The sequence below is a fragment of the Erinaceus europaeus genome, chromosome 19 (genome assembly GCF_950295315.1).
Source record: "Erinaceus europaeus chromosome 19, mEriEur2.1, whole genome shotgun sequence".
Taxonomy (NCBI): Eukaryota; Metazoa; Chordata; class Mammalia; order Eulipotyphla; family Erinaceidae; genus Erinaceus; species Erinaceus europaeus.
The window spans coordinates 18,814,773-18,838,957 of NC_080180.1; the positions used below are offsets into that span (position 1 = coordinate 18,814,773).

The following is a 24,185-nucleotide window of genomic DNA, read 5'->3' on the forward strand; positions in this document are numbered from 1 at the left end:
GTAGAATTAAAAAAAATGTATTTGAGATATAAGAAAGAGGAGCATGAGAAATTCAAAGGGCACAAGGAGCGGACTCAGTCAGAGTTCAGAAAAAGAGAAAGTGGCATTGACAAAATGGGCAGTGAGGAGCTGGGGAGACAGCACAATGGTTCTGCAAAGGACTGCAGGCCTTATGCCTAAGGTTCTGAGGTCGTCCCAGGTTCAATCCCCAACACCAACATAAACCAGAGCTAAGCAGTGCTTTATGTCAACCCCCCCCCATATTTATATATATTAATGGGCAGGGAGGTGTTCTGTTTTGCAACTACCTCTTTGAGGCCCTCTGGATACGTGAACCAGATTAATATTTACCTGGTTGACTTGAAGGAAAAAGTCACCACCCACAGATGTGAGCAGTGCCCCGACCATGCCCTCAGGACCAGCCAGAGCCACAAACAAGACTGTCATATCATCTCGCCCAAGTCTCCATCAGATTTAGGTATCTTAGACATAACACATGTACAGAGTTTAATTCCCTTTCAAAGCACATGTTGAAAAATCAAGAAAAGGCTTAGGATTTTACAGCAACAAATGCCTTCATTTGCCTCTGGGAGCACGTTAGCTACCAATTAGTGCATGTAAATGAAAGACACTGAAAAAAAAAAAAAAAAAAAAGCATGTGCCCTGGACCGGGGGGTGGGGAGAGCTGAGAACGTCTCTAACATTTCAGCACTAATTTGGGCAGGTAATGAGGCGATGGCTTTTTTTCTTTTTTTGATAGAACGTGGGCTTTACACATGTGTGCCTTCATCATTCCTGGCCTGACTTTTCCATTCAAAGAGAGAGGGAGAGAGACCACAGCCCTGGAGCTCAAACCAGGGTGGTGTAGGGCACGTGCCCTGCCCAGTGAACTAGACTTATCTGTGGCCTGAACAAGCCCTGCATTTGAACTCAGTGATATCATAAGTCCCACTCAGTTCTCAATTTTCTTTATTTTTTTCACCACGTCTGCCACCAAAGGTCTGTGTCCACATCCCCACCCCCATAGAGAACCACTACAATTCTCCCACAACTTTGAAAATAGGTAGACATTTAGTTTTTTCCCACATTTGTATATTCAACTGTCTATGTTCTGCATATGAGAGAAACCATTTTGTAATTGTCCTTCATTCCTTACTTGCTTCACTAAGCATAATCTTCTTCAGTTCTATCCACTTCATCCTGAAGGGTACAGTATCATCTTTTTTATTGCTGCATAATACTCTGTTGAGCATATGTCCCATACCTTTCTATCTAGTCATTTTGGTTGATTCCATGTTCTTTTCTTTTTCTTTTTTTTTTTTTTCCATCCAGGGTCATTGCTGGGCTCAGTGCCTGCACCATGAATCCACCACTCCTGGAGGCCATTTTCCCCCCTTTTTGTTGCCCTAGTTGTTGCAGCCTCGTTGCGGTTATTATTGCCATTGTTGATGTTGCTCTGTTGTTGGATAGGACAGAGAGAAATGGAGAGAGGAGGGGAAGACAGAGAGAGAGGGGAGAGAAAGACAGACACCTGCAGACCTGCTTCACCGCCTGTGAAGCGACTCCCCTGCAGGTGGGGAGCCGGGGGCTCGAACCGGGATCCTTACGCCGGTCCCTGCGCTTTGCGCCACGTGCGCTTAACCCACTGCGCCACCACCCGACTCCCTTCCATGTTTTTTTCTATTGTGAATAAAGCTGCTATGAACACGGAGGTGCATATATCCCTCCTAATCAGTGTTACTAGCAGTGGAATTGCTGGGTCAGGTGGCATTTCTATGTGTATTTGTTTAAGGATTTTCCAAACTGTTCTCCAGAGTGGTTGTACCAGTTTACATTCCCACCAGCAATATAGTAGTTTCTCCCTCTCTCCACAGCTTCTCCAACACTTACTTTCTCTTGTTTCATTGATGAAGCCCATTCTCACAGGTGTGAGGTGGAATCTCAGTGTGGCTTTAATTTGCATTTCTCTGATGATGACTGAATGAGAACATTTCCGCATATGTCTGTGGGCCATGTGCATCTCTTCTTTAGAGAGCCATCTACTCATATCTTCTGCCCGCTTTTTAGTTGGGTTATTCTTTTTCTTTTTGTTGAGCTGTAGGAGCTCTTTATAGATGCTTAGTATTAGCTGCTTGTTTGAAGTGTTGTTCCTGTTTGCCCTTACGGGATTTTCGTTCCATATAGTCCATTTGTTCATTCTTGTTTTTGTTTCCCTTACTCATGGGGTGGAGTCTTCAAATACATATTTAATGTTAAGGTCCTGAAATGTTTCACCAATACATTTTCCTATGTATTTTATAGTTTCAGGTCTAATATCCAGATATTTGATCCATTTTGAGTTAATTTTGGTGCATGGTGTTAGGTGGTGGTCAAGTTTCAGTTTTCTGTATGTGGTTGCCCAGTTCACTCAACACCATTTGTTAAAGAGACTTTCTTTGGAGTTGGTAGCACAGTGGGTTAAGCGCACATGGCGCAAAGCCCAAGGATCAGGTAAGGATCCAGTTTGAGCCCCCTGGCTCCCCACCTGCAGGGGAGTCCCTTCACAGGCAGTGAAGCAGGTTTACAGGTGTCTCTCTTTCTCTCCTCCTCTCTGTCTTCCCCTCCTCTCTCCATTTTTCTCTGTCCTATCCAACAATGACGACATCAACAACAATGATAACTACAACAATAAAACACAAGGGCAACAAAAGGAAATAAATAAATATTTTTAAAAAAAATTTTAAAAGAGACTTTTAGTTTTGACCCCTTTATCGTATATAATGTGCCAATGTGTGGGTTTAGTATTTTTTTAAAATTATTTATTGGGGGTTGGGCGGTGGTAGCACAGAGGGTTAAGCACACGTGGCGCAAAGCCAAGAATCGCCTTAAGGATCCGGATTGGAGCCCCCGGCTCCCCACCTGCGGGGGGGGGTGTCCCTTCATGAGCGCTGGGTGAAGCAGGTGTGCAGGTATCTCTTTCTCTCCCCCTTCATTCTTCTCCTCTCTGGATTTCTCTCTGTTCTATCCAACAACAATGACAACAATAATAATAACAACAAAAACTATAAACAACAAGGACAACAAAAGGGAAAAAAATGGTGTCCAGGAGCAGTGGACTCGTAATGCAAGCACCGAGCCCCAGCAATAACCCTGGAGGCAAAAAATATTTATTGGGGCATTATTGGTTTACAGTAAAATACAATAGTTTGTATATGCATAACATTTCCTAGTTTTCCACATAACAATTCAACCTTCACTTGGTCCTCCTCTGCCTTCATGTTCCAGGACCTGAACCCCCACCCACCCCACCCACCCCCGTCTTTTATTTTGGTGCAGTACACCAACTATTTTTTTGTTGAATTGAATTTTCAAAACAAATGAAATGCAATGAAATGCATTCTGGCTTAAATATGAGAAGTCCAATCGTGAACTTTTCCAATTTCTATTTTCTTTCCTATTTTCTCCACTTCTGTCCCCGCCCCCCAATGCCCACACACACTTTTTATGCTTCTGTGCAACGAAAAATTTCAAGAGAATCAAAAATTCCCCTTGGACGTTCTGCTGGTGGAGCGGACTGCCATTCTGCTTTGGGCGCTGCATTGAGTGTTTGGAAGGAAGAAGCAAAGATTACTTTGTCCACACTGGTTACATCAGAGGCCCCTGAGAACCTCGCTACAGGCTCTCTCTGTCTGTCATCCTCTTTCCCCGGGGCGGGGGCGGAGGAGAGCTGCCCTTCCCTGGCTCAGCAAGTAATGGTGACAGCCACAAAATCAGCCTTCTCTTTCGCCGATATCCCCAACAAAACAGAAAACTCATTTGAAAGAGTTATACCGTCTGGCAGCAAACAGACATTCTTTTCTCTTGCTTTTACTTGCATAGTTAGAACTCAATCCTTCTATGGCGTGCTGAACCCTAACAGCAAAGGCACTGCTGGTGGTTCCCTGAGCTGCCCTGCTAGGAGGATGTTGACAAGTGCTACAGAGTCTGAGCGCTGCTCTGGTGCTGGGCTGCTGAGGTGGGTGGGAACTCTGGCAGGAAAACCTGGAGCAGGATATTCTGCACATAGGGGGCTTTCCATCCCGGCTGGGGAAACCCAGAACCCAGCACCTTTGCCGTGAACTCAGGTGGCTCCCTGCCAGAGAGGTGGCTTGGTCAGGCTTCTGCGCTAAAGTATTTAGTGAGGTTTACATAGAGAGAGAGCAGTGAAAGAATGCGCTTTGAATGGAGCTATGAAGTCACTAAGAATGAAATAACAGTGCACAAGCAAACAAACAGGAAGGCAGGAAGGGAGAAAGACAGAAGGAAAGAAAGAATAAAAGGATGGATGGCAGGTTAGGAGCAAAAACAAAAACCTCATCTACACAGTACACAAAGGCAGCTGTGATTCCAGTAATTCTGCACACATTGCAACTTCCTCCTCCCCCACTCCGCTTAGCCCTCCTCTCCTAGCCTTCTTCTTCCTTCTTCTTTTTTATTTTTAATTTTTTAGATTTTATTTATTTATTTATTCAATTTGTTAAATTTTCTTTATTGGGGAATTAATGTTTTACATTCAACAGTAAATACAATAGTTTGTACATGCATAACATTTCCCAGTTTTCCATATAACAATACAAGATTTTACTTATTTTCCCTTTTGTTATCCTTGTTGTTTTATTGTTGTAGTTATTGTTGTTGTTATTGATATCATCATTGTTATATAGGACAGATAGAAATGGAGGAGGGGAAGACAGAGAGGGGGAAAGACCTGCTTCACCGCTTGTGAAGTGACTCCCCTGCAGGTGGGGAGCCGGGGGCTCGAACTGGGATCCTTATGCTGGTCCTTGCACTTTGTACCACGTGCACATAACCCTCTGTGCTACCGCCCGACTCCCTTCTTCCTTCTTTTTACCAGAGCGCTGCTTACGGTAAACTCCCTGGCTTATGGTGATGCTAGGGATTGAACCTGAGACTATGGAGCCTCAGGCATGAAAGTCATTTGCATAACCATTATACTGTCTTCCTAGCCACAAATTTCCTTTTAATTAAGAAAAAAATATATAAGCAGTTCATATGTCCAGAACTACTTATTCTGGAACTTCTTTGGCATAACGCTTACTCTGATCAAATTGCATTCATAAATTGATGCATCATTTATGTAAATCATTTTCAATAATTGTGAATTGTTTGATACATTTCAACATTCACATTTTACCTCGTTATTTCTCTAAGAAGCTTACCATCCATAGAGGTTCCCTGTCTGCTCTAGTTTCCTCTAGTTCTTCTATGTATGTCACCTTCAAATTTGTCTCAGCTGTCCCCAGGCACTGCTTGTGCAAGCTTGATTAAAGTACTTATGTGGGAAGAAGCTAGGAGTAGCCACAAGTGACAGTAATTCCTGCGTGCACTAGACTCAACCACTGGTGGGGTGCTGATATTTGTAAGTGGAAAGGACAGGTCTGTAGCAGATATGCACACACCCTCTCTTAACAGTTCAGTAACAAAAGCAGAGCCTTGCAGTGTGATCGGAGACCCACTGACTTTGTCTTGGTGCAGGTGACAGCAGTACTCGGACCCTTTTGAGTCACTAGAGCGGTGGGTAGCACTTGGGGATGGGAGGGATCCCTGTCCTTGGCATCTACAGCTGCCCACCACTTGGAAGCAGATGTTCTAGTCACAAAAGACATTATGGACATTAAGAAAACACCTTGGAAACTTGTCAGAGATGATGTACACACTGGTGTACATCATGTACGGCATGAAGCACAAGGACCGGCATAAGGATCCAGGTTCGAGCCCCTGACTCCCCAACTGCAAGGGGCTCGCTTCACAGGTGGTGAAGCAGGTCTGCAGGTGTCTATCTTTCCCCCTCTCTGTCTTCCCCTCCTCTCCATTTCTCTCTGTCTTATCCAACAATGGCAACAACAACAACAATAATAACAACAATGATAAACAGTGATGGGCTGTGTATGCTGTATCTATTCTCACCCCACACGCCATTCTGCTGGCTTCTGCCAGAAATTGTTTTGTTTTTTTTTCTTTTTGCCACCTGTGTCTTCATGACTCCGTCATTCCCCTTTGCTGTTGTTGGTGTTGTTGTTAGAGGGTTTGAGGCAGAGAGACAGAGGAGGAGGAGAGACACCGACAGTACTTCTCGCCATCTCCCCTCTGCAGGTGGGACCAGGGACTTGGACGCAGCTAACATGTGTGCTCCTCCCAGTGCCCATCAATTGGTCCCCAGAAACACTTTCTAAATGGTTGGGGATTCTTTCACGTGTTTAAAAAGACGGTTCAGAAACTCTCTTTACTGACTGAGCTTTTGGAAACTGAACTGGAGGGGCGGGGGTAGGAAAAGAAATGCAGGTGTGAAAGAATGTGAAGTTCTCCCTCTCTCCCTCTCCCTCCAAAATTCTAGTCTCCCAGTAACAAAATGCAGGATACAATTAAAGTCACAGAGGGCAAGGCCTTAGAAGCCAATAGGCCTGGGTTCTAACCCAGTTGTCAGTTCTGCTACTAGCTAGCACAGAAGTGAGTGAGAATGATAACATCAAACCTGGGGTTGTTTTAAGTATTGAAAGAGATTGCAGCAACAGAGATAGACACTTAAATGTTTATTGCTGATATTATTAGTGATTAGGCCGTTAATGCTGTAGTTTACAAACTGAAATTTTCTAGACAATTGTTGCCAGGTAATTGAGATGTGTGTGTATTCCTTTTTTGTTTTTATTCTTTCTTTTTTTTTTTTTTCATTTTTGGATAGAGACTGAGAAAAACGGAGAGGAAAGAGAGGGAGAGAGGAAAAGACACCAGCACTGCTTCTACACAAAGGCGGGGACTGGGGGCTTGAACCCAGGCTCTTGTACATGGCAATGTATGCACATCTATGGGATGTACCCCCCTTTTAAGGTATCTTTTTTTTTTTTTAAGTTTCTTTATTGGAGTAATGGTTTCAGGTTGACAGTAAAGCACAATAGTTTGTTCATGCATAACATTTCCCAGTTTTCCGCATAACAATTCAGCCCCTCTAGGTCCTCCTCTGCCATCAGGTTCCAGAACCTGAACCCTCCTCCCATCCCCGAATCTTTTTTCCTTTCGTCCAAGTTCTGCTTAGTGTTTTCCTTTCTGGTCTTGTTTTCAACTTCTGTCTATAAGTGAGATCATCCCATATTTATTCATTTGTTTCTGACTTATCTCATTTAATATGATTTCTTTAAGCTCCACCCAACATGGGTGAAGATGGTGAAATCACCATTTTTAACAGCTGAGTAGTAGTCCATTGTGTATATATACCACAACTTTCTCAGCCTCTCATCTGTTGTTGAACACCTGGGTTGCTTCCAGGTTTTGGCTATTATAAATTGTGCTGCTAAGAACATAGGTATACGCAGATCTTTATGGAAGGGTGTGTTTCGCTCCTTAGGATATATCCCAGGAGAGGAATCTCAGGGACCTAGGGTAGGTCCATTTCTAGCCTTCTGAAAGTTCTCCAGACTGCTCTCCAAAGCATTTGGACCAATTGACATTCCCACCAGCAGTGCAGGAGGGTTCCTTTGTCCCCACAACCTCTCCAGCATTTTAAAATCTGAGCACTGCTCAACTCTCACTTGTGGGAGTGGCTAGTGACTGAACCTGAGACCTTACGTCTTAGCATGAGAGTCTATTGCATAATCTTCTGTGCATTTCCCCTGGCCCATCCACACATGCTCACATACACACCGCACATCAGGCTAGAGGTCCTTTCTACCTTATTGAAGAAATCAGAAATGTTCTTGATGACTTGGGACTGCGTTGTTTGAAACAGTGTTAGAAGGGACCTGGGAGACAGCATAATGGTTATGCAAAAGACTCTCATGCCTGAGGGTATGAGGCACCAGATTCCGTTCCCATATCACAGTATGCCAGAACTGAGCTGTGCTTGCTCTAGTTAGAAAAAAAGAAAAGTGTTAGATAAAATAGTCTCTCTCTTTTTCTCTCCTCTTCTTTCTCATGAATAAAAAAGTTTTTAAATCTTAAAAAAAAAAAATTCTACCAAAGGAAAAAAAGTGGTTCTGGAGGTAGCACAGTGGGTAAGTGTGAGGTCCTAAGTTCCGGGCAGCACATGTGCCAGAGTGAGGTCTACTTATTTCTCTCCTCTTTCTCATGAATAATGAAAAAAAAAAAATCTTAAAAAATTCTAAAATAGTTTCTCTCTTCACCTCAGCCCAAGCACCATGAGTTTTTCTTCTTCTCCTTTTCCCTTTTCTCTTCACCCTTCTCCATCCCCACCCCCCTCCTCTTCCTTCAGCTGGAGCAGTAGCTCAATGGGTAAAATGCTTTCCTGGGCACTGCCTGCATTGGAGCGCCTCCCTCCCCATAAATAAATAAATCTCTTAAAATATTTTGGAAAAGAATTATTTTTCAAAGATGTACTTAATACTTTGAAGAAGTGTTTATGTTAAAACTTGGGAAATGGAAGCCCTTTGTTTCCTCACAACAAAAGAGCGCCACAGCAGATGTGTTCCTGGAAGCGCCTTGAGCAGGAGAGCTCAGTGCGGCTGCAGGCCTGGCCCAGGGCTGTGGTCACTGCCAGGTCAGGCCCAGCTCACTGTGGTGACTGCACCTCATGGTATTGGAGCTCAGCAAGTGAGGCTTAAGGGCAACCCTGAATCTCCAGATCATCAGAACTCAAATCTTACTCCTCCATGTCAGGATTGCTGTTATTTATTTTTATTAAAAAATACTTTTCCATGCTTTATGAGAGAAGGGGCGTAGAGCAGTTTACAGGATAGTTGTGGACAAGTAGGTAAGCTCTTGTCTACCTGTGAAGTGTCTGCAAGACACTCTTGATCCCAACTTAAGTCCTTGCCCATCATCTTGCCCCAGCTCCTCAGAACCCCCGTACCTCAGCTCTGCATCACCTTAGCTCTGCAGCACCCCAGCTCCTCAGGACTCCAGCCCCTCAGCATCCCAGCCCCTCAGCACCCCAGCCCCTCAGCATCCCAGCCCCTCAGCACCCCAGCTCCTCAGCTCCCCAGCCCCTCAGCATCCCAGCCCCTCAGCACCCCAGCCCCTCAGCACCCCAGCTCCTCAGCTCTGTAGCACCCCGGCTCCTCAGAACCCCAGCACCTCAGCACCCCAGCTCCTCAGCTTCTCAGAACCCCAGTACCCCAGCACCTCAGCTCCTCAGCACCCCAGCTCCTCAGCTTCCCAGAACCCCAGCACCTCAGCACCCCAGCTCCCTCAGAACCCAGCACCTCAGAACCCAGCTCCCTCAGAACCCCAGCACCTCAGCACCCCTTTATCTCATCACTTTTTCTCCTTCCCCAGAGTCTTTTGCTTTGATGCACCACACTCAGTCCATGTTTCCCTTACTGTCTCCTGGGAATATGTTCAAAGGAAACAAAAACAACCTCTCCAAAGAGATCTATGTATACATGTTCATGGCAGCACGATTCGTTATAGCCCAAACTGGAAAGCAACCCGGATGCTTGTTGTGTGTGTGTACACACACACACACACACACACACACACACACACACACACACACACACACACAGTGTACTTGTTAAAAATGATGTTAACCCCAAAAATAATAATGTCATCTCCTTTGCCATATCTTGCATACAGAGGTATGATGTTGAGTGAGACAAGCCAGAAAGAGAAGGATGAATACCAGATGCTCTCCCGCATAAGAGTGCTGTTACTAAATACAAAAGGCAGTTTACAGAACATGCAGGAATGGTTCAGGGCTGCTCTCTTGACACGCCATGGGCACATTTGCTGAGCCATAACAAGGCTCATGTGAAGAGTATTTGGAGCTTTTTCTTAAATTCTGATATTTCCATTTGAAAATGTCCAGGGGGAAAAAAAGACTCTGCTACACTGCTGGTGGGGATGTAAACTGGCGCAGCCTCTTGGGAAGACTGTCCTTAGACAAATAAAAATGTGTGGTCTGGGAGCTGGTGTAGTGGCTAAAGCACTGGACTCTCAAGCATGAGGTCCTGAGTTCAATCCCTGGCAGCCCATGTACCAGGGTGATGTCTGGTTCTTTCTCTCTCTCCTATCTTTCTCATTAATAATAATAATAAAATGGAATTACTTTATGATCCAGCAACACCACTTTTAAGCGTTTATCCAGAAGACACTCAAGCACTAATTAGAAGGGACACACACACCCCTATGTTCATGGCTGCATTATTCACAATAGCCAAAAAGTGGAATCAGCCGAAATGCCCATCAACAGATGACTGGCTAAAGAACTTATGAGAAATACAGTCCATGGAAAACTACGCTGCAGTCAAAAAACAGAGATGATAGTGTGTCCTTTGGGACAAAATGGATGGAACTGGAGGTGGTTGTGCTTAGTGAAATAAGTCAAGAGGTGAACAACAGTCCAGTTACTGGACTGTTTCCCTCATATGTAGAATCTAGAGACTGGATACACACACACTTGCAAACAACAACACAGAAGCAAGCACACTGTTTTGAAGACTTGTGAGAGCTCTGGTTGTCTTTGGGAGGTTCGAGAGTGAGGACACAGAACTTTGGTGGTGGGTGTTGTGTGGAAACACACTTACAATATTGTAACCCACTATTAATCACAAATAAAAACTAGAAAATGTCCAGGGGAAGAGACAACATCCACAGAAGGCTTCCTTAGGAGAGGTGGGGGGGCAGGAGGAATGGGAGAGAACAGCACCCCAAGTTGGGGACATGCACCTAGCCTGAGGGAGGGAGCACATTGTGAGGAGGACAGAGCCGCACAGGGTATATACACTCTTCCAGGTGGCTCCTAAGAGCAGCTTTCTGTACAAGCTGCCTGACATGTCTGACTCAGAAGAGCCAGAGCAGAGCTGTGTCTGAACTCCCTCTCAGAAGAGCTCTTGGCGAACCTGAGGGTGGAGAGAAACAGTATTTACCAGTGTCATCCCGAGGGAAGTTGAAATAACTAAAATCACGCTGGCAGATATGTCCTCGTCTGTGGGAATGGAAACACGTGAACCTGAAATTTAGAGTTGCTTCCCAGTTCCAGGATTATTTGGCCAGTGCAATATGTACAAATGTTTTTATTTCATTTCTTTTACCAGAGCACTGCTCAGTTCTGACTTACGGTGGTACAGGGATTAAACCTGAGACCTCAGAGCCTCAGGCATGAGTCTTTTTTTTTTTTTTTTTTTGCATAACCATTATGCTATTATCACCAGATCTGTACAAATTTAAAGCCACATTTAAAAATTTTCTTGCACTTTAACCAGCTATGTGACTGTAGGGATCAGTAATTCCTCTAAATAGTCAAGCGTCGCTACGATAAAACTACAAGGGGAGTTGGTGGTGGTGCACACGTTACAGCGAGCGCATTGGGGTCTGGGTTCCGGTCCCCAGTTCCTAGCTGCAGAGGTGAAGCTTCCTGAATGGTGAAGCAGTGCTGAAAGTGCCTCTTTTCTTTTCTTTTCTTTTCTTTTCTTTTCTTTTCTTTTCTTTTCTTTTCTCTTTCTCTATCTCTATCTCTCCCCCTTTTCATTTTCTCTGTGTCTCTAACCCCCAATACATACTAAAAAAAAAAAACAAAACTGTAAGCACAAATATTTCCAAACCCCAAATTAATAATATCTGAGTGCATAGTGATCACACATATTTTAGCATCACTGCTGTAACTGTCTCAGCAAAACCCCCAGTTACACTGAAACGGGATGACTTCTATTCCAAATTTAGACTAATCTCTCCTGTTATTTCCTCTGCCACATGGTTAAACAAGCACAAGACAAATTGGTGGTATGGATTTTCTGTCTTTCACATACAAATACATATCCCTGAGCATTTGGATGAATTATTAATTTCAGTTATGCCCCTAAAATTGATAAGTATTTGGCTTTAATGAACTTGTTCGGCAATCAGCTTCCCTTCCCCCTCAGTTCTTCACCCCTAAGACCTCCCTTTCCTTTTTGTGCTCCAAATGATTCATCTCAATGATTTTTCCCTCTGATCTTACTGAGTAGAATTTTAATAAGCTAAGGGAAAGGATATAACAACTGATAAGTGGTATCTGGCTCTTTAAGAATGATTTTATTTTAACTCTTCAAATAAAAATATCTAGATATTTAAAACTCATCTATACTTTATGAATAACAGTTTGCGAGTGGGCACAAAATGGTAAGATTTTTTTTTTTTGTTACCAATTGCAGTGTGTTACTTCATTCTTCTTATTTTTGATTTTTAAAATATTTATTTTATTTATTCCCTTTTGCTGCCCTTGTTTTTTATTGTAGTTATTATTATTGTTATTATTATTGATGTCGTCTTTGTTGGATAGGGCAGAGAGAAATGGAGACAGATGGGGCAGACAGAGAGGGGGAGAGAAAGATAGACACTTGCAGACCTGCTTCACCACCTGTGAAGTGACTCCCCTGCAGGTGGGGAGCCAGGAGCTTGAACCGGGATCCTTATGCTGGTCCTTGGACTTCACGCTACCTGTGCTTAACCCGCTGCACTACCACCCAACTCCCTTATTTATTATTTTACCAGAGCAAAATTTTATCTGACTTATGGTGGTGCTGAGTATTGAACCTGAGACCTCAGAACCTCGGGCATGAAAGACTTTTTACATAACTGTTAGGCTGTCTCTCTAGAATATGTGTTACTTTTTTAGTATGAGTGCCAACTACTTGTAAAAACACAGGAAACCCCACTCAAATTAGAACAGTTTAGTTTAACAACAAAAAGGTGAATTTGGGTGTCATGCTTCAAGTACAATGTTGGTGGATTTAACATTTATGCTGTTTCTAAAGTGAGACTGTTTACATGGTGGGGGGAGCAGTCAATTAAAAAGAGGTTGGTGTCATCAGCTGTAACTGTCAACTACCTGGTTTTCTTCCCAACACTGCACTTCATAAAAGTGCTTCATAAAGGTCTTTAACATTTAAAAGTGGGATTTTCAAATAGGTGACACACATTAGCAGTACTTTTAATTCTTTAAGTGTTTGATTCTGTGACTTGTTTTCAGTAGACTTCATTTCTCATAAGAGCTTAGAGTTTTAAGCTAATTCTTTAAATAAAGATAAAAACCCAAGTATCCTGTGAATTAGCATAAAGTTCAACTTGCTGTCTCTTAGTGAATCAGCAGCAAACACTATAGTACACTGCAGTACTGTTTTCCACAGCCTATTATATTTCTTGCTTCGTGAAAGGCAAATGCCCTACGCTTTTACACATCCTTGTATTGACTGAATTGTAATGTGTTTCATTCCTTTAAACGGATCAATACTTACCGTTTCAAATGATGGGTATGTTATGTTCACATCTTGGTTTCCTATTGAAATGAGAACTCCACGTTGTAGTGTTTCCCCAGCTGTTTGCCCTCTTCGTCATTGCCATGTAGGGGAGCATGGAGCCCATAGTGATCCTTGGAGGCCCCCCCCCCAATCTGGACACAAGGGGTTGGGACTCAGCAGGACAGTGAAGACTATACATTGTACTTTGTGTCACTGGAGAGTTTTACTGCTCTTTAGTTTCCTGCAACCAATTTTCCCCCACAATTCCCTTCTCTCCTCTGTCCCTGTCCTTTTTCTGCATGAACTGGTATCCCTTGCTTCTCCTCTTGAGACCAAGAGCATAGAAAAATCCAGGTTTTAACTGGCTTGGGGGTTGGTGGTGATGTTGGTAAGAAACTCATCAGGAAGCTGCTTCTGGCAGTACTATGCTGTGGTCCACAGACTCACATGAGTGGTTTAAAAGAAAAGGATTTCTTTCAAATGCTGAATTATGAAAGAGTATTGATTGTATGGCTAGAAATATCAAGAAGACTCTATCTTTCGTCTTTTAGACTAATGCGCTCCTGCAGAGAAATGTTTAAGTCAACTATTTATATTTGGAATATCACACCTTGTCTACTTGTACATTTATATTATCAAAATGGGACCTTGTCTATCGTCATGCTTCTCCCCACCACACACACACACACATACCCTTCTAGAAATAATCTCTCAGAAAGTCAGTAAGAAACTTCCAGAACATTCCCAAAACTGAGTAGATCTAGCTGAATTGGGCTTTGGGCCACACACTCACACTAAATAATATTTTAATTGGCTAACCTAATATTTGATCCAAGTTCATAAAAGTTTGAAATCAAATAATGAAATGCAAATACAGACTTCATCCCAAAGACGATAAGAATGCCTCAGAGCTAATATTTTTTAACAAGAAGTGTTGGACAGCGCTCTCTTGTAAATTTTATCATACCTGAGGCAGTTTTCCTCTTTCGATTAGCTGGAAAGCTGAATTTATCCCGAGGCAAAGCAGACTTCTAGCACCAGCTAAATTCAACAACCGGAGCTTAAACTTGGCTTAATATATCCCCACTTGGATCTGCCTGTTTAATTCTCTTTCATATGATAACGTTGGTTTATTCATAGTCTTGACTGGCCACCTGAACAAACCTAGCTTATTCCCAGAGAATGAGAAAACTTTGCAAAAGTTCCTGAATGGAAATCAAATGCAAACTTAACAGGACTTACAGACTCTTTCCGGATACTACCAGAGCGAAGAGCTTCTAAGAAGAGGCTGCTTTTTTGTGAATGCGGATGTTTCCCATTCTGAGGGGACAGATGGTCTTCCTAGCGGGCTGAGAGTTGTGACTCAAGGCCAGCGGGGCAGCTGCAATTCTGACTCCTCTCCTGTGAAATGCAGCCTCAGCACATACTGTGTGTCTTTGCTCTCAGCAGCAAGTCTGCTTGTAACACGGTTTTATTTCACCTTAAGAGAGCAACTAGCACATCGCCTCAGCTTACTATATCCCTTTTAGGTTTATTTTCCCTTTAAAACTGAAATAGCATAATGGGTATGCAAAACGATTTTCATGCCCGAAGCCCCCCAAATCCCCGGTTCAATGCCCTCTTGTACTACCATAAGCCAGAGCTGAGTAGTGCTCTAGTTTTTGTTTGTTTGTTTGTTTGTTTGTTTTTAAAGGCTCCTGGCTCAGAATTGATTCCCAGTCACAGCCCTTTCATTCTTGATGCATTTTCATGTGGTTTTCACTATCATCTGTTATGCTGAGGTTAATAGAACACATGAAGTCCCTTCAGCATACTCTTCCTCGTTTGGTCCTTAGGAGCCCTAGGAAAACAAACTTGAACACTCAGAGAAAAATGTCAATGTTCTTTGTCAACTGATGTGGTTCCTAAAATTCAGATTACTGCTTCTTCACTTTAAGCAGATAAAATTCATTTCCCTCTCCTCCACTCATTAAACTCAGGTTCTTTCATTTTTTATTCAAATCATACTTTTTTTCTAGAAATCAATTAAAGGAAATGTGTTCTGCTGTTACAGTTGAAACTGGTTGTGAATTGAACGGGGGGCTGAATTTTAAATATGATTGAAAGTTGAATCATTAGGACTATTAGCATGTGCAAGGTATTCGTTTGTTCTTAGGGGATTCATTTGCATATGCGTTACATTCATGGGAATAAAATTCACATTAAGGAGTTTAATAGTACATGTGTCAGGTGTAGCGTTTGTGTCTGTGTGTCCTCAATGAGACAAGAGACAGTAGTCAGGTTCTGCCTTCTGAGAGAACACAGCATCTCAGGGTGACCTGTGCCTAGATTAGAGTGTGGAGAACACTTGACCAGAAAGATACCATTGAAATGATTTGGAAAGATCTAAGCTAGAGAAAGATGATTGTGTTACTATAAAATATTTTCTTTCAACAAATCAGAAAACAGTTTCCAACTTTGTTCAGGTGCACTGTGCTAGGCCCAAAGGATTAATATTAACAAGGGAGAAGACTCCCCACCTGCAAGGGGGAAGCTTCACAAGCCGCGAAGCAGCTCTGCAGGTGTCTCTCTTTCTACCTACCTCTCTATCTCTCCTCCCCATTTCAATTTCTCCTTGCCCTTGTCAATTCCCATCAGTTAACGGTATAATTCTCACACCCTATGTGATGGACAACTGGAACGTGCTTTTAGATTCTACAACAATGGCTTTGAAGAAGGCTTCCGGGAGGCAGTGATGTTCACACTGAGACTTAGAGCCTTTCAGGACAAGAACTGTTAGAGGAGAAGCAGGAGGAGAGGCCAAGAAAAGCTGAGGTTGAGAGACCAATCTCAGTTTTAGACATTCTGAGTTTCTGAAGCCCACCAGCGATTTGGCTAGAGATGTCCAGTGAGCAGTTGTATCTCCAGAACTGAATAAAGTCACATTCTATAGCCCTCTGCCAGGGGCATGGAGTAATCCTGGTCATGCACAATGTTCTATACATAGAAAAGTCTAGAAGGCTGGAGAAAAACAGGCAAGCTTGGCACCAGGGTCAAAGCACCCGGCTGGCCAAAGTTCCTTTTTTTGATCTGTTTCCCAAGAAAGCACAATACATAATAGAGTTTGTAGGTTTTGCTCACTGTTATGAAACAATCCAACATGAAACAAAAATAAAGTCTGCTGTGCATTTGATTGGGAAGAATAGCAGTATATCAAAGGCAAAAACCAAAAAAGAAAAGGAGATTTGGAGAAATAGGAACAGAGCAATATTCAAGCTGTCTATTCCTCATCGTTGCTTATATACTGAGGATCTCTCCTATGCAGCTAGGGATATTCTTGCAAATTAAACCAAGCCCCTCTTTTCACAGCTTGTATTAAGAGTGGCAGGAAATTTTAAAAGAAAGAGAGAGAGATGATGGGGAGCCACGTGGTAGCACAGCAGGTTAAGCACACATGGTGCAAAGCTTAAGGACCAGCATAAGGATCCCGGCTCGATCCCCTGGCTCCCCACCTGCGGGGGGGGGTGGGGGTGGTCACTTCACAGGCAGTGAAGCAGGTCTGCAGGTGTCTATCTTTCCCTCTCTCTGTCTTCCCCTTGTTTCTCCATTTCTCTCTGTCCTGTCCAATAACAACAACAATAATAACTACAACAATGATAACGAGGGCAACAAAAGGGAAAAAATAGCTTCCAGGAGCAGTGAATTCATAGTGCAGGTACTGAGCCCCAGCAATAACCCTGGAGGCAAAAAAAAAAAAAAAAGGAGGAGGAGGAGGAAGAAGAAGAAAGAAGAAAACAAGGAGACTATGTATAATGTAAGGTCAGTTGAATAAGCAACAAAAAGAATATATAGTTTGGGGCTACAAAGGAAGAAACAAAAATTCTACCTTGCGGTCCCTCTGGAGCATTTGGATTAGCTAAGTGGAGGGGTGCAGAGGAGGCCTACATGATGTCCGTGAGCTGGTTCTTTGGATCAGTGGTGCATTCACCAGTGCATGTTTCACTATGCGATAAAAACTGACCTGTTTGGGCCAGGGAGATTCTGTAGTGGTTATGCAGAAAATCTTCATGCCTGGGGTCCTGAGGTTCCAGGTTCAATGCCTAGAACCAAGATAAACCAAATCAAGAAACAAACAAAAAAACAACCAAAAAAAAAAAAAAAAAAAAACCACCCACTAACCTATACATTGCTTTGAACATTTTTACTTGCGGCAAAGTACATGTAACAAAAGTCATCATCTTAACCATTTGTATATCCAGTTCAGCAGTGGTAAGCACATTTATATAACTGCCCAATTTCCAAGCCTCTGTCCATCTTGCAGACAGTATCTGAGCAGAGACCCATGAGAGGTGAGGTGAGGTGGAGCCATTCGGATGAACCAAGTAAATGTGTTTGATGTTCTAAGAAACAGCTAAAAGCTCAGTGTGTCTAGAATAGTGAGATGGCAGAGAGGTAGTCTCATGTTATTTGAGGGTGGCCAAGTTTTGCTCTCTAGTAGTGTCCCCTTTAGTTTTTCCTTTTTATCAGCAGGGTTATCACTTGGGCTCAGTGCCTACTCAACAAATCCACCCTGCCCCATGTATGGAAAGTCAGCAAAGATAATCGTCTTTTGAGAGGAAGGAAGCACACTCCACTTTGCCATTTTGGCCACAACTCTCCATCCCCTGGCTCAGCAAAGGAGTCTGCTCTGGAAAGAGTATGCTAAATGGGAAAGTTTGTGCCAGGAAAAGAGGCAGAAATCAGCACCTTCATCTTCAGAGAGAGCCTGGATGCTGTGTCGGCCCGAAAGTCAGCCCTGTAATGTATTCAAGAAGACCTAAGGGTTTACTTTCCAATAAGGATGGAAAAAAGTCTGAGCACCCCACTGTGAGCTTATCATAATGCTGCTTCATATAAAAGTTGGTAATTAGTCCCTGAGTGGATAAGTAGAATAGATGATACGAGACTGACACTTAGAGAAGCACAAAATGCTTTTGCCAGTCATCAGAATCTAAAGGTTATCGAGGAAGAGTTGGGTAGGGGTGTCTGTGTCCGTGTAAACACAGTTTCCAGCTCCAAATTTGATGAGATTACTCAGCTTATGCTTTTGAGCTGTATTAAAATGATCTTATGTGATTTCAAAGGAGCTCACAGAATGCCAAATGCAGAAGACGTCTGAGACTCTGCATGAAACAAAACAATAACTGGTGGGAATTTGGGACTTATATCCATCTGCGATCCTCCAACCAGGTTTCTTTCTGCATCCAGACAGGACACCCTTGTATTTCACAGGGGAACTGTGAAGAGCAGGTCTCAAGAGCGAATATTTCTGAGGACTCTAGGATGGTTACTCATTTGTCTTGGCTTGATATTTCTTTTATGACATAATATCAGTTCATTTGTAAATTTCTGCCATTTAAAAGGCTCCTGGAGATGAGTTAAGATTCCCAAATGTGCCAGCACCCGTCCATTATTTATGGTGGAGTCAAGCTTGATTTGTACAAGGGACATTTCAGAGAAAAACGGTCATGATTTTAAATGCATTTCAAGTTTCACAAAAAGGGCGTTAACTAGCACAAACACAGCTTCCATGTGTTATTATAGGAACATATTTAAATTTCTGGGTTGTTTCTTCCTGAAATGTCAATGCAAGGGGACTATAATAGAATATATTATGTCTTTGGAGAGGTGAACATCTTACTTTGACGCTTTGCAGTCCCATTGCTTTTAGACCTTGCGGGCTGGCGAAATAGCTCCCGTGGACAGTGTGCTGCTTTGCCATATGTGTGACCCGGGTTCAAGCCCAGCCCCCACTACGTTAAAGAAGCTTTGGTCTCGGGGTCTCTCTCTCTGTCTCTCTGTGCGTGTGCTTGTGAATATCTAAAAAAAAATAAAGAAAGGAGGGACTGGGTGGTGGCACACCTAGTTAAGTGCACATAGTACTAGGACATGGGTTCAAGCCCATAGTACAAGGACATGGGTTCAAGCCCCCACTCCCCACATACAGCAGGAACGCTTCACAAACAGTGAAGCACGTCTGTAGGTGTCTGTCTTTCTCTCTCCCTCTCTGTCTCTCCTTTCCTCTCCTTTCTGTCCTATCCAATTAAATGGGGGAGTGGGGATGGCCTCCAGGAGCAGTGGATTTCTGTTGCTGGTACAGAGTCCCAGTGATAACCCTGGAGACAAAAAAAAAAAAAGGAAGGAAGGAAAGAAACTTTTTGACTGTGGTGGAAAACCAAATTGGCCCATCAGGCCAGGGGTACAAGCAACTTGAAGCTAGTGTTCTGATCGCAGATCCAGGGAGAGTATGGACGTATTCCCCTTAAAGTAAAAACCGGGCTCTGAAAGTCTTCCTTGGCAAAACATACATGTCAAGACTTAGATCATTCAGCTCACAAAAGAATTCTCTGAATAGAAAATACATTTTAACACGTTTTTATTTCTGGGAGTCAACTAGTATATAAATCCATTTGTCCTCCTTTTCCTTTCTCCCCAGTCGTATTGCAAAATAATTGGCATTCAGAGCTGCATAAGTTTGAGAAGAATGGTACGTCAGTTTGATTTACATGTTACAGAAAGATTAAATCAAAATTTGGAAAGCTGATTATCTAAGCAGGAAAAGAGATTGACCTGTAAGGTGTTTCACAGTTTATGTAGTAGGTCATTCCACAGTCAGTCTTGGACACATAGGCTCATAACAAGAAGGAAATATTAACTGACATCATCTCTAGGGGAGCCTTGACTAGATATCCTCCTCCTCATCCTGCAGGATTTGTGAGACCCGAAAACGTAAAATACAGGCCGAGGGCTGAGTAGCTGAGCACAGGGCCAGGGGGAGCTACTTGGTCAGTAAATGAGATCTTTTCCTTATGCAGGTTGGTGGCGCACCCAACTGAGTGCACATGTTACCCAACACAAGGACCCAGTTCAAGCTCCCAGCTCTAACCTGTAGGGGGAGTCTTCCTGGGTGGTCCTCTCTTTCCCTCTCTATCTTCCCTTCCCCTCTCAGTTTTTCTGTGTCTTATCAAATAACCGCACCCCCCCCCCACACACACACACACAACAATGAGAAACTCTCCCCTTCATGAGTGTGTGTGCACACAAAAAAGAGAGAGATCAGAAGATCACTCCACCCCATCATCTGTGATGTTTGGATCCCCCCCCCCCCCCCCGCAAGCCATTAAAAACACGTAATAGTGCACGTGGCACAAAGCGCAAGGAGTGGCGTAAGGATCCCGGTTTGAGCCTCCAGCTCCCCACCTGAAGGGGAGTCACTTCACAAGTGGTGAAGCAGGTCTGCAGATGTCTATCTTTCTCTCTCTCTCTCTGTCTTCCCCTCCTCTCTCCATTTCTCTCTGTCCTATCCAACAGTGACATCAATAACAACAATAAAAAAACAATAAGGGCAACAAAAGGGAATAAATAAATATAAAAAACATGTAATACTGGTTTACATGAATCACAAGATTATAGGGTATAGTCCCACATCACACCCACCTCCAGAGTTCTAAATCTTAGAGACAATTTGTTTACCCCTGGTTTTGGTTGTTTGTTTTTGCAAGTTCATGTATTTCAGTGCTCTGGATTCCACATATGAGTGAAACTACCCAGTAGTTCTATTTACTTATTTTGCTAAGAATAATCACCTCCAGTTATTCTGTTTGGTTTTTGTTTAAGTGGTATCAGGGATCAAACCCCAGGCCTTGTGCATGCAAGAAGAGGTCTACTGCTGAACCAGCTCCAAGGGCCTAGGTCTTTTCCTTCCTTTTTAAAATATTATACTGATTTAACATTACTCACCATCATTTGATATAATAATATTTATTATTATTCACCATTCTGGGCTGGTTTATCATATAGAAAGAGAAAGGCATCAAAACTTCCCTCTGCACCACGAGGCCGTGGCATGAACCCAGTTCTTGCATGTGGCAAAGCAGGCAGCTTTCTCCAGAGAGTCATCTTGCTGATGCCTGATAGTTTCATATTTGTACCATTGCCACCAAAATATAAATTTCCTATACAGCAAGCAGACAAATGTCTTTAAGATACTCAGCCATGGAACTTTTGTTATGTTTAATGATAAATCCATTACAGAATGTTGAACCCAGTAATCAAAACATTACATTTATCAACAACAAAAAAAAGTTGGGTGGTAGCGCAGCGGGTTAAGTGCATGTGGAGCGAAGCGCAAGGACTGGGGTAAGGATCCTGGTTTGAGCCCCCAGCTCCCCACCAGCAGGGGAGTCGCATCACAAGCGGTGAAGCAGGTCTGTAGGTGTCTATCTTTCTCTCCCCCTCTCTGTCTTCCCCTCCTCTCTCCATTTCTCTCTGTCCTATCCAACAATGATGACATCAATAACAACAGCAATAACTATAACAATAAAAACAATAAGGGCAACAAAAGGGAAAATAAATAAATAAAATAAAATAATAACATTAAAAAAAACATTTCAGAAAGCAACTATTATTCATTTATCATACATTTATGTGGGCCAAATTCCTATAACCCTTCCTATTAATATCTACGGCTGTTGGTAGCTTTTCTTGAGTGTGAGAGTCTCACCATGTGTCAAATGATACCCCACTCCCACCCCACCCTCCCCAGCCCCCAGAGTTGTGGTTAAATCACAACACTGGAAAGTGCTGCTTTCTTTCTTTCTTTCTTTCTTTCTTTCTTTCTTTCTTTCTTTCTTTCTTTCCTTCTTTCTTTCTTTTTAGATTTTTATTTATTTACTTATTCCTTTTTGTTGTCCTTATTGTTTTGTTGTAGTAGTTATTATTGATGTCATTGTTGTTGGATAGGACAAAGAGAAATGGAGAGAGGAGGGGAAGACAGAGAGGGAGAGAGAAAGACAGACACCTGCAGACCTGCTTCACCACTTGTGAAGCGACTCCCCGGGCAGGTGGGGAGCCAGGGGCTCGAACAGGGATCCTCATGCCAGTCCTTGAGTTTTGTGCCACATACCCTTAACCCTCTGTGCTACCACCTGACTCCCATGGGTACTGCTTTCTTTTTCAACTTCCTACTGGTATGCAAGAGAGAAAGCTAAGCTGTGCCTTTAAGTCAGAGGAAGTTGCACTGAGAGATTTGCCAGGATTCTGATAAACTCTTCTAAAGCATTTGCTACTGGTGAGCCTAGGATGTGTGACGCAGGGCTAAGCTCACAGGAGCAGAGATTTCCCTGTACAAGACACATGTGGCAGAGTTTCCCATTTTGTAACGGTTTTCCTCACTCTGGCTTTAAGCCTGTGTGATTTCAACTGCTCCCAATAAACACTTTTCCTTTCAATCTCAGACAAGCAGAAACAGAGAGGGAAAGAGGAGGATGATGCCGCAACTTCCCCTCTGCTGGTGCTTGCAGGTGCTTGACTGCAAAAGCTCCGAACCTGGGTCCTTGCAGATGGTAAAATGTGTGCTCTACAGGGGGAGCCATTTCTGGGATTCCCACTTGTTTAAATTTTGTCAAAATATTTTTGAGGATATTTAAATGAGGTAGATTGGCAATGCTTTCTTAACTGTAAATTGTGTAAAATGTTACATAGACAGCATGTGTACCAGCTTATTTTACTCCATAGAGAAAGAGAGGCAGAAATACAGAGAGGGAGAGGAAGAGGGAGGGAGAGACCACAGCTCCGAAGCTTCCTTCAATGCGGTGGGGACTGGGTTTGAACTTGGGTCGCGTATATGACAAAGCAGCACACTGTCCAAGTGAGCTATTTTGCCAGCCTGGCTACCAGATTAAATGCCACAGAAGCGCCAAGTTCCTACTAACATCTCAACTGCTATTAAATCATGATCTTGTATTTTTCACTGTCCCGCCTCACTCTGACAAAGACGTGGGATTCAACACCTATTGTGATGTGTTTCAGTACAGATTCCTCGCTGTTTTCAATTTGGAGCAGGGGTGGCTGGGCTGAGGGAAGCATGTTTGATGCACAGTTATGATTCCAAATGTAAACAGTGAAATCATCCTGGACACGTTTCAACAGCAAATGTAAGGCAGCCTCACAGTAAAAGTACTCAGAGATACCCAAATGGACACGCACGTATGTATAGGCTAAGTGTAACAGCGTATAGTGCTAAAAAAACATCGGATACGAGTCACCATGGTAACTATTAACAGAGTCTATTACATTTCTCCATTGAGTCACTAGTGTCATGTGGTTTTCTTCAGACTCTTATTTATTTCTGTTCAATTATCAATTAAAGCATCTGTTTACTTGCTTAACATGGGTGCATCTAAATACACATAATTATTTTTCCAGGAGCTTCTATATACACATTATTAAAAGTTGTACAGCTAACATAAATAGACTCCAGTAGAGAAATTTCAACATAACCATTTCGATGTCTGTTTGTGTGCTTGTGTGTCAGTCTGTCTTATTTGACTCACTCAATATTTATAAGGACCTGGAGGCAGGTACCTTAAAACACCTGTGTGATGAGGAGGAGTTGGGCTGAATGTATTTCCATGTCTACCTTTTCTATGTACCAAAGACCAGAAGGAAAACAGCACATGGCTTTAGATTTTAGAAACCACCTTCAGGTAAAAGGCACCAACTCTCCTGGCTTGTATCCTGCCTAAAGGACAAGACTTTCATTTGATCAAGATCATTAGTCACTGAGATATATATTCTAGAGAGTTCCCGTAGTGAATATTCTGTTGGCAGTCGCTGGAGTGTACCAGATGGTTCATTAGCATAGGCTAGACAAGTCAAAGGCTTTCAGAATCATTTAGAAAATGTCAAACAGAAACAAGAACCCTGTCACTTTTTATTAGAATTAACTACATCACACCCTGGACACAGATTTCACCTTGGGTCAGAAAAATTAATACAGAATTATATGAATTGTGTAATACACTGGGTTAAGATCGGTCTCTCTCTAGGGACTCATTTGCTGGCAATATATTATGATCCCTCTACGTTAAGAATCCTCAAATCTTTCTTTTCTCTCTCTCTCTCTCTCTCTTTTGTAAGATATGAAAAGAGTTGACCTTGCTCAAAATCCATTGGTGTCTA

At 42.8% G+C, this 24,185-nt stretch overlaps 1 protein-coding gene across 4 annotated transcripts in view; it reads left to right on the forward strand.

Moving 5' to 3' along the window:
• Window positions 1-24,185, forward strand: part of NR5A2 (nuclear receptor subfamily 5 group A member 2) — a 163,948-nt gene that overhangs the window by 136,085 nt on the left and 3,678 nt on the right. The gene's annotated exons all lie outside the window — the stretch shown is intronic.